Consider the following 15,502-nt stretch of genomic DNA (forward strand, 5'->3'; position numbering starts at 1 on the left):
TCTGAAATCTGGCAAAGCAGTCCATTTTTGGCATTTGATTCAAACATTGATTTTTCAAAAACAATTGTTAGATTTGGACTCTTTTTGTCTTTCCACTATTTCACATTGCACTTGTGAAATCAGATTCAGAACCAACACAAGTGGAGTCCGAACTGTACGGGCTATTTCATTCTTCCGAAAGGGGGCACGAAAAGCCGAGCTACACTAACAGATTTGAATTAAATAATGAGGCATAGACAAGCAAAAGCATTATCCTCCCATGGAACAAGCAACGTTAGGTTATATATCTAAATGACAAAGATCACATCTCAAAAGGTATATGAAGTTTCATAGACAAACCTTAATGGCATAGCCCACCATCCTTGAAAAAGTTGTAATTGTGACATCCTTTCCTTCTCTCTCAACCTATGAGACAGAAGGTAATAAATTTTAAATAACAATAATAGTGAATCATGATAAAATAAATAACAACACAAGACAGTAGAAGAAGCCACAGAAATTATCATAATCTTAAGGGAAAATACCATAGCTTTCCCTATTGGGAGGCAAAAACTGGAATCAAGAGCTTCTACCGAAATAGGGAAAAACTCACCATATCTGAAGCACAAAAGTCACATTGGATAATAATAATGATATATATGGATAAGGTTGATATATTACAACTTAACACTGTATTGAGTACTCACAGCAACTCATTTTCAAGGAAAACAATAGGATCAGGGTCTCTAATGGAAGCTTTTAGCAGTCCACAATCATCTTCAGATGAGTATAGGGCCAGCACTTTCAAACCAGGGCAGGTGCCATACCATGCTGCGAAACACTTCATGACATTCCATATATGTCATCAATGGTTACGTGTGTCACTAATTTAGAATTTTATCATTGAAAGCATATTTGAGATTAGTAATGAAGAAACTCAACATGTTCACAACAAGAAACGATACTGTGTAAATCAAATATTAGACTTTGAGGTACTCAAACCTTAAACATAATAAATACCTAGTGAAAATCAAGAAGGAAAAAAAGAAATCTGACATTCTCCCTATTGACAACTGTAGGTTGAAACTTATTGATACAACTATTTGCAACCGTCCAAATTGGACACTAGTTTAATACTCTTCAATTATCATCTATACACAATGCTTTAGAGATATGTAGTTACTATATATCTCTCTTATTACCTCAAGGCTAAAGGCAATGATGGTTAATAGTGTGTCATTTCTTTAGAAAACAACCAAGCGAGTAAAGAATTATCACTTGCAAAAGAAGCTTAAGGAAACATACCTGGGAGTGTAACCTACACTAGTAGCAGCACCATTTGGTCTCCAAAAACAATAGGTACATTTATCTGGCCAGCAAACATGTAATTTTATTTTGCAGCAAAATTAATGATGTGGTCAATTGCCTACAACAAAATAAAGACTGAGATCCCTTAGAAACATTAACTGCGAAAGAAAGGCACCCAACAAAATATAAAGAGAAACTCATATGCAACAAGAGCTGAGTTACAAGATTTTAAATTAATTACTTATTAGTTAAAGCTCCAAAGTAAGCTTGACCATCGCAACCAAGTAAAAAAAATATATAAATAGAATATCAGAAATTTTCTCTTCGCAAGGTATTGGGGATGACAAAAATATAAAACAACTTTGACCTGCATTGAAAAATTAAACATCATAAACTCCACAACGGGCCTAAGACCATAATAAGCATCACCTACTATGATGCCTACAAATCTAGCCTGCAAAACAAGCATTTATACATGAGACAGAAGAGTTAAGGAAAAACAAAAAGCATATGTATATACACACACAAAAGTCAATCATCATTGTAGAAATTCAAGAATTCAAATTAGCAAGTTCACCTAAGAAGAGAGAATGAAAATAATTTGGTATATTAAGCATGGAAATTAACAAAAGGAGCAAGCCATAACAAGTCTAATAATAGGTCCCACCTCTGTGATTGGATTATCAACAACCCTATCGGGTCCATACTTCTCCAAGAGCCCTTTGGAAATCTATACAAAGGTAGTATAAACTGACGGTTATATGACCATGGACATCTATATTCTTAATATATATATATATATATATAGAGAGAGAGAGAGAGGTCTAGCCTTGTATGCACCTTGGTACTCCCCAACCTGCAATAAAAAAAGGGCAGATAAGGAAAGAACAAAGTGAAATCTTATTAAAAAGTCACAAAATTTGAGATGCTACTAAAATAGCATACTTTTTGTCTTTTTATATTTTTTTAGGTCACATCACCTCTCTACTTTTTCTGCATATCTTTTCGTAAAAAATCAAAAAGTTACTAAAATAGTATATTCCCAAACAATCCCCAATCAGAGGTAAAACTAGTGCCCCATTTTAATTTTTAACTCAGAAAAAGAATGAGATAAAAATCTGAGGACATGCAAAAAAAAGAAAAAAAGAAAAGTAAAGCCTAAATCAGTACACAGTCCATCCTCCCATAATCATGGATTGATGAGACCAACACAAGTTTAGGGAGAGAGAATTTAAAGGACGAATGACCTCTATAAACAAATATGGAGGGTATGAATAAGGAAATTATGCACCTCTGAAATACAAGAAAAGACAAACCCAAGATACAATTTATTTAAATTCTCATATTTGTGACATGCCTGGCCAAGGATTGTATCTTTACTAGCCTTCTTCAATTTATCCAAAGCAACCTTATGCCATTTATCATTCTCATCTTCACTTTCTCCTTGAACTGCAGATCCTTTCATATCATCCTCCTTCGAAGATTCTGAGTCCTCCTCAACCCCATTCTGCATATCCGCAATGCTCTTTGCTGCAGCCTTAGCAGCCTCAACAGCCTGTAGAATGAAACCATAACTTAATAAGGTTGCAAATAATCTACCAAGGACATCATGTAGCATAGCACTGAATGTTAGGAAAATAACGACATGGACATTCGAGAACCTTGTTTATGTATTGTCTCCCTCATTTTAGATTGAAAATCATAATTGTCTATTTTGTAAAAACCAGCAAATGAAAAATGAAAAAACCAGATCATCTCAAGTATTCATAAGATACTCGTAAAGCCTAATACACATGATTTTAATTCTGAAATTGTTTTCATTGTGACATGCATTGTGACCAGTCTTAGAAATTTTGACCACAACAAACAATTCCCGAAATTCTTGAGGATGGATACTTCTCTCACGATTATGAGGCAGATCTTGAGCAGAGTGTTGCGCGTGAGGAAGCATGTGAAGGCAAAGGGCTTGGACAATGTGTTCTATGAATCAGTAGAGCAAGCACTACAGAAATATGAGAATTTCAAGAGAAAGGTAACTGTCATTCAAGACTTGCGTGAAATGACAGGTAAGGTTCTCCATTTTTACAAAGGAGATTTTCTTGATGAATTGCCTGGGCTTGTTGACTTTACTGTATTTCTTCACCTCAACCCTAGATAGAAGCGTGAAGTTGAAAAACTGAAGAACTTAGTTAGGAAGTTCAAAATCAGCTCGGATTGGAGTATGTGCTGAAAGTTTTGTTTTTCTTGTGAGACTTTAATTTTTTTGAGCAAAATGGAAGGGAAATAATTCCCACATGAAGACAGATTTCTCCTTGAAGCATATTGTCTTCTCTTTCATTTTTAAATCTTATTATGTGAATAGTGAACCTTATAAATTTGAAACTAAGGTTTCTTCTCCTCTGAAATTAAGGCATCAAGAGGTTAAGTATTTCTAACATCCGAATAGAGGTTTATTTGAAGAAAAAAAAATTCAGCATTTCAAGTATTTTGTTTTCAACAAAAACTACAACAACACACACACAGAGGAGTTACAGCGTGAGTTGATCAACAAATCAGGAAAAATACACTGGTTCATAAAATAAATAAATAAATAAAATCAGCTGAAATTAAGGCATCAAGAGGTTAAGTATTTGTAACATCCGAATAAAGGTTTACAGGAAGAAAAAAATTTCAACATTTCAAGTATTTTGTTCTCAACAAAAAACACAACAACTATAGACACCTCATTTTTGATCAACCTTAAGACTCAAACGTCATCGATTGAGTGCTCGGTGACAATGCATGTTGTGCTCGTTTCGATTTTCCGGAGTTTTCGGCTGAGTGCCTTGCCTCCGGGCCTCTGAACTTTTTGTGCTTTGGCTCGGTTTGTGGACCAAGCCTTGTTTCTCTTCCCTGGAGGGAGCGGGTGGTCTATAGACCACTTTTTTGTGGTCATAGACCACTTTTCCTGCTTGGAGATCAGTTTTCGATTTTCGGAGCCTTTGACCGCGTGCCTTGACTCGGGACCGCTTAACGTTCTCCGTTTGGCGTAATTTTTGAACCACACCTTGTTTCCCCTACCTAGAGGGACATTGTGGTCCGGGAGACCACTTTTTGTGGTCGTAGACCACCTTTGATGCCCGTAGACTAGTTTTCGAGGCTCCCGACCGCGCGCCTTGCCTCCCGGACTTTCGTCTTGCATTCCTTTTGGTTTGTTTTTGGCACAAACCTTGTTTTCCTTGTTTGGAAGGTGGTATAAGGGTGGGAGACTAGTTCTTCCCCTTGGAGGCCACTTTCCTTCCTGCCAGCCAATTTTCTGGTCAGGCAACTGGTTTTCTTGGTTTTTGGACCACCTTTTCTAGTCAGCCACCACACCATTGCCTTGCTTTCATGTTGCAGACCATCTCCCTCCCATGGCTAACCACTTTTTGCCCTGGCCGACCACTTCCACTGGTCGGCCGACTAGTAGAAGTAGCTGGCTGACCACTTCAAGTGGTCGGCAACTTTCCATCACCTTTTTGGAGATATTTTTAGGCCAACTGTTATAGCTAGAAGGCACAGAAGCTATCCTCCATACACGTGTATGGAGGGATGACTTTAGGCCTAAAGCTTGTCCAACAAGCTTGTTGCTTGTTTTTCTATATAAGGGAGCCTCCTCCCTCATGCCTTAGGTTCAGAAAAACTCCTTTGAGCTATACATAGATCCTTGTCTCTATATCTCCTTCTTTGCTCTTGTTTTGTGCTTGAAAGTGTATATTCATCATACTATTGCACACAAACACACACTCAAACACCATCCTATTGTTGCTGAGGAACTTTGAGGTTGATTTTGGAGTTTTTGGAGAGGTTTGAGCTCAAAAAAGCTGCTGGAGTTGCAGCTTTAAAGGGGTTCTACAAGGGTGAGTTTCTACCCTCTTGAACCTTGCTTTTTGCTCAAACTTTTAGCCCTACTTGCATGCTGTTTTTGGCTTGACTTTAAACTGAAAAAAGTTATAATTTTTAAGGCTTAACATGTTTGTTTGAGGTCCCTTTTGTGTTAGGGCTGGTCTACCCCCTCTTGTGCCTTGTTAGGCCTTGTTTTGAACCTTCCTTTTAAGCTATTGGGACCACCTTGTTTTTTCCTTCTCACCACTAAAACTCAGAGGAATTTCAGTGGTGGAAATGGTGTTTTAAGGTCCCAAATAGGAGAGGGTCATCCCCTCTCCTTGTGTCTTGTATTCTTGCTTCACTTGCCTCATGTTTGAGCATGTTTATCTAGCATATGTTAGCTCCATCTCAAGCCATTTATGTCCTTATTTCAGCATGGCATACCTCTGTTTTGACTTGGTTTTGTCATCCCATGCATGCCTCATACACTTGTAGTGTATTCCTCACAAATTAGCTTTGTATGCTTCATGAAGTAGCATGTCTTTCTAGCTTGTTTTGAGTCCACCTCAACATGTTTTTGGTGTTATTTTAACACGCCTTAGATCTGTTAAGGTTTGGTTTGATAGCCCCATGCATGCTCCATGCACTTGTAGTGCATTTCCATTTACTAGCCTAATGTGTATCATGCTTTAGACCATCACTCTAACATGATTTTGGCTTAACTCTAAGAAGCTTTTGTCTATGTTTTAGCATGCTCTAGCTCTGATTTGTGTTGTTTTGGTTATGCATGCCATGCTTTGTATAGCTATAATGCATTCTAGCTTGTTAGCCTTGTGTATCAAGTCCACCAGCATGCATTGCTTGGTCTATTTGAATGATTTAGAATCATTTTTTATGAGATTTTAGTACATGTTTCATGGTCATACGCTTACATCTTTCACTCTTTCCATGCTTTGGAGGGTTGGTCCTTTATGCCTTAAACATGAGTCGTTGCATATGCCCTCATGCCTAAGCTTGCGAGCTATCATTTCAGTGTGTTTTTGGGGTTATTTTGCCATGATATAACTCTGATTTTTTTTGGCGAAGCCATCTCATGCTTGGTCTTAGTAAGTGTAGTGTAATCCTCCCTTTTGGCCTTGTATGCATCATGCCTTATGCCCTTCATGCTAGCTTATTTTGGCTTCCTTCTATACATGTTTTAGACTCATTTTGGCATGTTATAGGACTATTTTGGGTTTCCTTGACCATATGCTTCATGTTTTGCATAGTTATAGTGCAAGTGCCTTGCTAGTTTCAAGCTTTGGGCACCATAGCATGCTTCATTTTTATCATGTACATAATTTGGCATCATTTCATATGTTATTTCGGAGCATTTAGCATTGCCATGTTCCCACTTCATTCACTCTTCAAGTGCCTTTGAGTGTTATGCATTGTTGCCTTGTTTGTGGCCTAGCATGTATGCCATCTTGCCTAGGTCCTTGAGCCCTCATCTTAGCATGTTTTGGTCTTTGTCTAGACCTAATTAAGCTCTGTCCATAGTTGGTTCATGCATTTGTGCCATGTGTTGCATGTCCTTTTGTATAGTCCTCTTTGCTAGCCTTATGCCTTAAGGACCCTAGCATGCCATGCTTACGTTGTTTCAATGATTTGGCATCATTTCATACCTTATTTCAGTGCATTTAGTGTTGTTACACTTCCACTTTTGTCGCTCTTTGAGCACTCTTGAGAGTTGTGCTCTTATGCTTTATTGATAGGCTAGTGCATGTGTATGCTTGTCTTGCATTTCATGCCTTCCTTTTCTTGGCATTATGGCCGCTGATTTGGGCATGACTGAGGCTCATATGCTTGTGTTATTGGCTCATAATGGTACCATGTTTCCTTAGCATGTTTTGGCTTCATTTCAGCAAGTATTTGGTGTCATTTGGTCATGATATACCTCTGTTCTAGGTTGGTTTAATGGCTTCTTGCATGCACCATATACTTGCCTTATAATCCCCTCTATTACCTTAATATGCATCTAACATTTGGACTACCATACTTGCATATTTTGGTTCAACTCAAAGGAACTTTAGGTCATATTTCAGCATGCTAAAGCTCTATTTGGTGTTGTTTTGATCATATATGCATTGCTTTGTATAGCTACCATACATCCTCGCTTACTAACTTTGAATGCCCAAGTCATTAGCATGCACTACTTGGACCTTTTTTCATGATTTGGCATCATCTAATATGTTATTTCAATCCATGTTTCATGCTCATATACTTGCATTTGCCATCCTTTCAAAGCTTTGAAGAGTTGGTGTTTTATGCCTCATGAATGGACCATTGTGTATGTCTCCATGCTTAGGTTTGTGGGATGCCATCTAAGTGGGTTTTTGGGCTTATTTTGATACGCCATAACTCTGTTTTCCATTGTTTAAATCATGCCATGTTTGGTATTGTTAGGTGTAGTGTAACACCCCATTGTAGCCTTGTTTGCCGCATGCCTTTTGGAGTTGTATTGTAGCTTGTGTTGGCTAGGTTTAAGCTTGGTTTTGGTCTCATCTTGACCTACCTTGGGACTGTTTTGGGTCCCCTTGGCCCTTTGGGGCTTGCTTTACATGGTCATGGTTTGAGTCTCTTGGCTAGCTTCAAGCTTTGAGCCTTCTTGCATGCTTTGTTTGTGTTATATATGTGATTTGGCATCATTCCTAACATCATTACAAAGTTTATGGTGCTGTCATATGTCCATGTTTGCAACTCTTTAAGTGTGCTTAAAAGTTGTCCTCTTTATGTCTTAATGCTTGGGCCAATTGGTATGCATGATTGTCTTGTATTTTCATGCTCTTCTTACCATCATTTTAGCACTTATGGCCACTGATTTTGGGCATGGCTGAGGTCTGTCCATCTTCGGTATAAGTCCATTGGGTATGTGGTTTGCATGTTGTTGCGTGCTTATTGCATTGTATGTTTGCATGCTTAGATTGCATTCCATTGTGCATACTTAGCATATTACATGTTTGCATGTTTAGGGCGCATGTCTGTTGCATATTAGTTGCATTGCATGACATTAATGCATACTTGTTGCATGCTTGGGTTGTTTGCATGTTTGCTTGCATACTCATATTGCATTGAGATTGTTTGCATGCCATTAGTCTTGTTGCATTGTATAAATGTCCCCATGTTACATTGTACTTGGCATACTTGCATTGCATTGTGTTTGGTTTGGGCTGTCGAACCAAACACGAGGACCGAGGGACATTCGTACTTGAAGTGACGAAACGTGCCTCAATCCTCGGTCGCCGACACTCTTGATCCAACATGATAGAGTTCTAGGCATTCATGTGTTTCTGTGCATTCATTCCATATTGAATCACACACTTGGCTCCTTTGGCCATCATGCATCGACATGCATGATTGATAGCCCGAGGGTCGAACACTACACTCCCTTGAGCTCATGACATGATAGGGAGGGTGTTGGTACAGACATTGTCTTGCAAATGTATTGTCATGCCTATGTTTGTCCTCTGCTGCAGCAAAAGGAGTATCCTGCAGGAAAAGATGGCCGATCGGCTATCTTCAGTGCCGATCGGCTAAAAATTTTTGGCCGATAGACTCACAATTGGTCGATGACCATTTTCCCTTGGCCGATGGCCTCATACTTTGGCCGATGGCTTCTCAGCATATCCATGAAGTGGTTCAGGAGCATAACAGATATTTTCACAGTTCTTAGAGGTGCAGAACAGTGCAAACAGAGGCAACATCAGGCATGGCAACGGATTTCCGAGCGAAGCCGACCGAGCATGCATTCGTCCCTCTTCCTGAGGCTGCTTTCCTATTCTTCATAGCTTAATTAATTTGTTTAATTAGTTAAGAGTTATGTAATAATTAATTAGCTAGGGTAGTTAATTAATTAGTTGATTTGTATTATTTATTCAGACCCTTCGTCGAGAGGGCGAATTTTGTAATAAGTGTGCGTGAGTGTGTGAATGTCTTCCAACCCCACGTCTTTTTCCCTTTTACTTATCTGCTTACGATGGTTAGTTCTAGGTCATATTTTGATTAGCATACTTATGCTCGCATGTTTGCATCCATTCATCTGTATTGCATGCACCGGGCTCGGCGCATCATACTAACTGCATTGTATTTCAAGTTGAATACGTGTATCAAGGGTTGCATTTCACATGCCATCTTAGATAGCCGAGGCTATTTCTAGTTGCATTTTACATGTGTTGCATTAGGCATCTTAACATAGCTAGGATCATGCATTGATTACTAACTAGCTATTGTTTTGGCTCGGAGTACTAGGTAACTTTTATGCTTTAGCATCTTGCATGAGTGTGAGTGTTAACATGACAGCATGCTTGCCATGAGGCTAACTGCTTATATAATATAACTGCCTGAATGCCTGTGGGTGAAGGTTAGATCACTTGAATTGGAACAATTCATTGAAATGCGAGTTTTAAGCCCACTTGATTATGGCAAAATCATGTTTTCTAAGCCCACTCGAGGGTGGCAAAATTCATGTCTTAGCCTACTTGCGAGTAGCACCTTCAAACCATTTTCAAACAAACAAACATGAGATGATTTGTTCCAACTTAGGCGATCTAGTCTATACTTGTGTGTTGTGCACATCACATAGTAATTCTAGGCTAATAATCGGAATAAGAACGCATGTGTTTTCAAAAACAAGATATCATGTTAGTAAAGGCCGATCTTTGATTGGGCGAGCGGGGGTGCTCATTGCATGACATTCCCCTCTCGTACCCAAGTTCCCAAGCCAAGGAAACTTTGGTGATGACGGACACGTAGCCTTAGGCACGAGTCAGGGTTTTCTAAATTTCCCAAAATAAAATATTTAGGTGGCGACTCTGTATCTGGCAAAGTAGTCCATGTTTGGCACTTCTTTACAAAAATCAATTTTCCAAAGCGATTTGCCAAATTTGGACTCTTTGGTGATTTATCAATCTCACATTGCACATTGTGAGATCAGATTAAGAATCGTGACATTTGAGTCCGAACTATAGCACAGCATAAAGCCCTCGAGGCGCGTCTACAGTTTCTAGCGACTCTGCTGGGAAATTAGAGAACTTGACTCGAACTCATGATATCTTGTTTTGATTACAGTATGTGTTTCTTTGCATTACATTTGCATTGGTGCGCCTAGGATACCGTGTTTGTCGTATGTTATTCCTGAACGGTTTGTCAGAGGCTTGCTTTGAGAAGCGTGCCGTAAGGCTGACCGATTGCGAGTTCTGCCACTACGGTAACACAAACCTCAGTTTTTATCGGGGCACCCTTTTTGACCATTCGACCTAGTGCATATCGGAATCCATAGTGACTATTCCAAACTAGGACAGGTTGTTTACCCGATTGTAGGTTGTTTGAAAATCGCTATGTGCGTAGTGAAACCCTAGCTCCTGACAATAGGACAGGAAAACCCTACCCGAACATAGGGGTGTTTTGGCCCTTACTTGCTTGTTATGTGCTTTTAGAGTTGGCCTCTACAGGTATGCACGTATCAGTCTGCAAGTTTGGGTATCAGGCCTGCGGGCATCAGCATCAGTACTTTGAAAATCAGTTATATCTGCAGGTATCAGATTCAGATTTTGGGCAGTGATTTGGGAACAGTGATCAGTGGTTGAGAACAGTCCATTCAGCTTATGTTTGCCAACTGTGTGTTGTCTTTATTTAAGCTGTTATGCTGTCTGTTTTTCTGTTCAGTATTTCCTTATTATGCTTTATTTATTTTTTTTGCAAGGTAGTTTAACACCATTGCATCCGATCAGTTAGATATCCCCCGAGCACTCTGGGTCAGAGGTTGTAGACTTAATCGATCTAAGGATCTGATAGACGGACAAGCAGTGTTCCTTTCTTTACCCCCGGTTACCAGACGGAGGTCAAGAGGACGTAGTGTATCAGTGCAGCGGTCGCCAGATCAGTGGTTTACCCCATCAGTGGACAGTCAGGCTGAGGTCTTAGTTTCTACTGTAAGGATAGATATACCGGTTGTGTAGATAGATCAGCGCGATATGACAAGTATAGAGGAGATGATACGTCAGCTCCAGGAAAGTATGAGGACCATGCAGCAGGACGCTGCCTGTCAAGCAGAATTCGCCAAACAACAGGCCGAGGTCATGGCTCAATAGGCAGAAGTAATTGCAAGGCTGCAGCAGCAAACTGGAGCATCTGCTTCACACCAAGCTCCTCCCCCACCAAGAGTTCCAATGCTCGGGGAGACAACACCCGTCCAGGATGATACGGACATTCCAACGGGGCCGGCTTCGGCCTCAATCCTACCCCAACTATCCAAAACACCTATCAACCTACCAGATTCCCCCTTTGAGTTCGAGGTGGACCCCATAACGTTAAAAGTGAACAAGCTTGAAAAGCTGTTCAAGAAATCCCAAGGTGTGAAGTCCATTCCGGATATTGAGGACGGATACACTGACTCGGTCGTGACGCTGCCGGACCGATTTAAAATGCCCCATATAGACCGTTTCGACGGGTCTGGAGATCCTATGGTGCATTTGTGGCTGTTCTCGGACATACTAAGGCTGATGGGCCTCTCTAGATTGCAGAAACTTTCTCTGTTTGGCCAGACCCTGTCAGGTGTAGCGGCTATTTGGTATGCAAAACTAAAAGACTCTGTTAAGAGGAACTGGGATGAGATGGCTGAGGCCTTTGTGGCTCAATACTCCTATAATACTCAGATCGAGGTCACAACTCGTGATCTCGAGACAACTAGGCAAGAGCCGAAGGAGAGCTTCTTCGATTTTGTGACCCGGTGGAGGGCCAAGGCCTCAATGATGACCATTAGGCCTGTTGACAAAGATCAGATTCGGATGGTTGTACGCAACCTCCAGCCCAAGCTTATGCAGAAGATGATCGTTCTCCCCCTCTCCACCTTTGCAGATTTACATGAGTTAGGGGTGCAGATCAAGGACGCTATGAAGCAGGGCCTCATTGATCATGAGAGAGAACTGCCCAATAAGGCATTCAACCGCAGTACGAATGCAGGCACAAGCAGTGCTGCAGCTGCCAGAGCTTCAGATGTGAGTATGGTCACTACCACCACCACCCCAAGAACCCTTTTAGCTACACCTTTCACTGGTGCGTCCGGAAGTAGCTCACAAACAACCAAGTTTCCAACCAGAGGCCAAAGAATCTTTACCCCACTATACATGTCTTTGTCTAAGGCTTTTGGGGTTTTGATCAGGAAAGGGCACTTGAAGCCCCTAAAGTCGCGGCCATTGCCAGAAAAACTTCCCCCTTCCCACAACCCAGCTAAATACTACGCATTTCACCAATAGCATGGTCATGACACCGACCAGTGCTATAGATTGTGTCACGAGATTCAGGATCTCATTGACAATAGGGTGATCGTGCCTCCGGAGAAACCGAATGTCACAACCAACCCTCTCCCACCACATAACCAAGCTCCACCTCCCAAACGCATCAATTTGATCCAAACTGGGGTTGTGTCATACGACCCTAGTATATATATCACCCCTTCTCACCTACCCATGCCGGAGGTGTTCATTCCTAATAGCACTGACTTATGCGTGTTGGACATCTCCCAAACCCAACCTGAAACGGTGGTGGTAGCTATCGAAGATAGAAGTGGATCGACTGTGAAGGCAGATGAGAATGTAAATACAGAGCCTGAGAGGTCTACAAGCTTTATGTACAACCCGAGCAGTTACATTACATCAGCAGGCCAGGCTAGACCGAATATGGAATTGCCAGTGGGGGCAGAGATTTGTGTAGTGTGGGAGGATAGACTTAACCAGGGGCTGGATGACCTGGCAGAACTAGAAGAGGACATTGCTAACCTTTAGTTTTTCAACAGGCAAGATCCGGGAGACGTGACAGTCAATTGGTTTGATTTGGATGGGGTAGCGGAGTCTACTGGGTGGTTTGACGACCAGCCGAATGTTGTTGAACAACCTCAGCTAGAACAGGGTCCGTCAGGGACGGGGACATCAACTGTGGCTGGAAGGGCCAGGAATCTGGATGCATCGCCGGAGAGTGTTTGTGTTAAGAATTTCGCTCGGGATCCGGTCAATTTGAATATAGGAGATGTTGAACAGCAAGTTGCGCTGAAGCAGTCTGAGCGGGAAAAGATCGAGGATTCTAAGAGGGCCAGAAAGGCCAAGGCCCCTGCGGGGACAAAACGTGCTGTGTGCACAGGAACAGAGCATGCTGCGGGCACAGGAACGGAAGGTGCTGTGGGCACAGGAATAGTTGTAACGGAGCCAGACCGATGTCTGTCGACTGCCGATGGCATGTGGTAAGAAGATGATGATCTATGTCTTGCTCACACAGACGAGGACTGGGGAAATAACCAGCCGGATGATACCTGGTATATTGGTGAAGTAGACCATATGACTAGAAACAGGCGGTATTTCAAACCCCCGCACTTAGACCAACCAGAAGCGTCCGGAAAGGACAAGGAGGCAGACAAGCAAAAAGAAAAGCTACTCGAAGAAGAGGCTGTGCTGAAACAGCTTAAGAAGATAGAGGCAGACATCTCCATCTGGGGACTGCTTATGACTTCAAGAGTTCATAGACAAGCTGTCTTTTCTGTAATGGACAAGGCCAAACTCTCAATAAACACCACGCCTGAGCAGCTGGTAGGATTGGTTTTTCCAAGAGGAGCTTCCCCGACGTTGACCTTTTTTGACAATGAACTGCCGCCTGAGGGCGCAAATCACAACAAACCTCTCTACATCTCTGTGGAATGTAGAGACAAGTGGGTACTGGTAGTTCTTGTCAACATGGGATCCACCATTAACGTGTGTCCGTCGAGGAAGGCATATGTAATCGGGTTGAATCCCGCAGACTTTGTACCCACTGCCCAGGTGATTCGGGCATACGACAATACTAGCAGAGAAGTGATGGGGACTATGCAGATTCGAACTAAGGTCGGTCCAGGACAACACGATATTGACTTTCATGTCTTGGACGTTCCTGCGACTTTCAATCTACTCCTAGCGCGGTCGTGGCTACACCAGGTGAAGGCGGTTTCTTCCAGCCTGCATCAGATGTTGAAGTACCCCCACGGAAAGGGGGTGGCCATAGTTTTTTGGGAATTCGCCAATCCATCCGCCGCCAGAGGTGTCTACACTAGTTTTGGAAATCGAGCATGGCACGGAGGATATGTTCCTATCAGGATTTACCCTAGCCGAGGCCCAGGTCGTTCAGAACATTTTAGCTGTTGATGAGGGGTTGTGCGTCACCGCACAGTCAGTGTACCTCATGAACAAGCTCCAGTACATCCATGGGATGGGATTAGGAAAAAGCGGCCGGAAGGGCATTGCAGTATTGGCCGAAGTGTCGCACAACCCGCATACCTTTGGCTTGGGTTATCTGCCCACCAAAGAGGATTGGGTGAGGAGAGGCAAAGAAATGGCTGGGAGAGCCAAAGCCAAGCAGACCAGGAAGCATTTTGAGCTGATGCATCGGCCTATCCAAGGCACTCTGAACGGACGGTTTGTCCGGGAGGGGGAGGACTTTCCATTCTGCGGCTTCCCAGAGCCATGACTGAATGCCGAGAAGAGGCACCTGCCAGGTTTTGAGATCTTCTTCGACCTACAGTTGTCCGGGGATGATGTTGCTGAAGAGCAGACAGACCCATCAGTTGAGGTTGAGCAGTGTAAGGAAGTGGATTTCGAGGGCACCGAGATTGAAATGGGGGTAGCACTGGCTAGTCTACTTTCAGATCCTCCGATCATACATGAGTGCTTGGGGGATGATCTCTCAGTGTCTATGATTGGGAATAAAGTGGCTGCAAGCCCATCTGCAAACATTTTGGATGCGTCCATCACACCCTCCCTCGTCTGGCAGTACGAGGAGGGATTCTTATCGAGCAACACCAGGTCAGGTAGTGAGCCGGAATCTGATTCTACCGAGTCTGTAGGGTCGGAATCAGGTTCTAACTCGTCTAAGTCTGAGTCCGGTATTCCTGGGGGTGACAACCCAGATGCCACAGTCCTGTCTAGGTCGTCTTTTTCTTTTTCCTTTGAGTCTATTGTAACAGAGGAATCAGGCGACTTGGAAGTGATTAATGAGAATAGAATGGCTATGGCCTTTGAGTATTTTTCTATGCCCTTGATTTATTGCTTTAATCCAGACTTTCAAAACTTCAATGAAAACGACGAGGAAAAAATTCCTCCAGTTTTGAAATACTTGCTAGATCAAGAGTAGGAGAGGTTTGTAAAACTGCTGGTTGATAAAATCACCCAAGTTAATGTTGGTACTGAGAAGGACCCACAGCTAGTCTAGATCGGGTCCACGTTGTCTTCGGAGGAGCGCGAGCACTTAGTCGCTTTATTAAAAGAATTCAAAGATGTTTTCGCGTGGTCCTACGAAGACATGCCTGGAATCG

The 15,502-nt window shown here is 42.1% G+C and overlaps 1 pseudogene; it reads right to left on the bottom strand.

Moving 5' to 3' along the window:
• Window positions 1-218: 218 nt before the first annotated feature.
• Window positions 219-14,397, bottom strand: LOC114276812 (pyruvate dehydrogenase E1 component subunit beta-1, mitochondrial-like; annotated as a pseudogene).
• Window positions 14,398-15,502: the final 1,105 nt, after the last annotated feature.

The sequence above is a fragment of the Camellia sinensis genome, chromosome 4 (assembly GCF_055761805.1).
Source record: "Camellia sinensis isolate YWXY chromosome 4, ASM5576180v1, whole genome shotgun sequence".
NCBI lineage: Eukaryota > Viridiplantae > Streptophyta > Magnoliopsida > Ericales > Theaceae > Camellia > Camellia sinensis.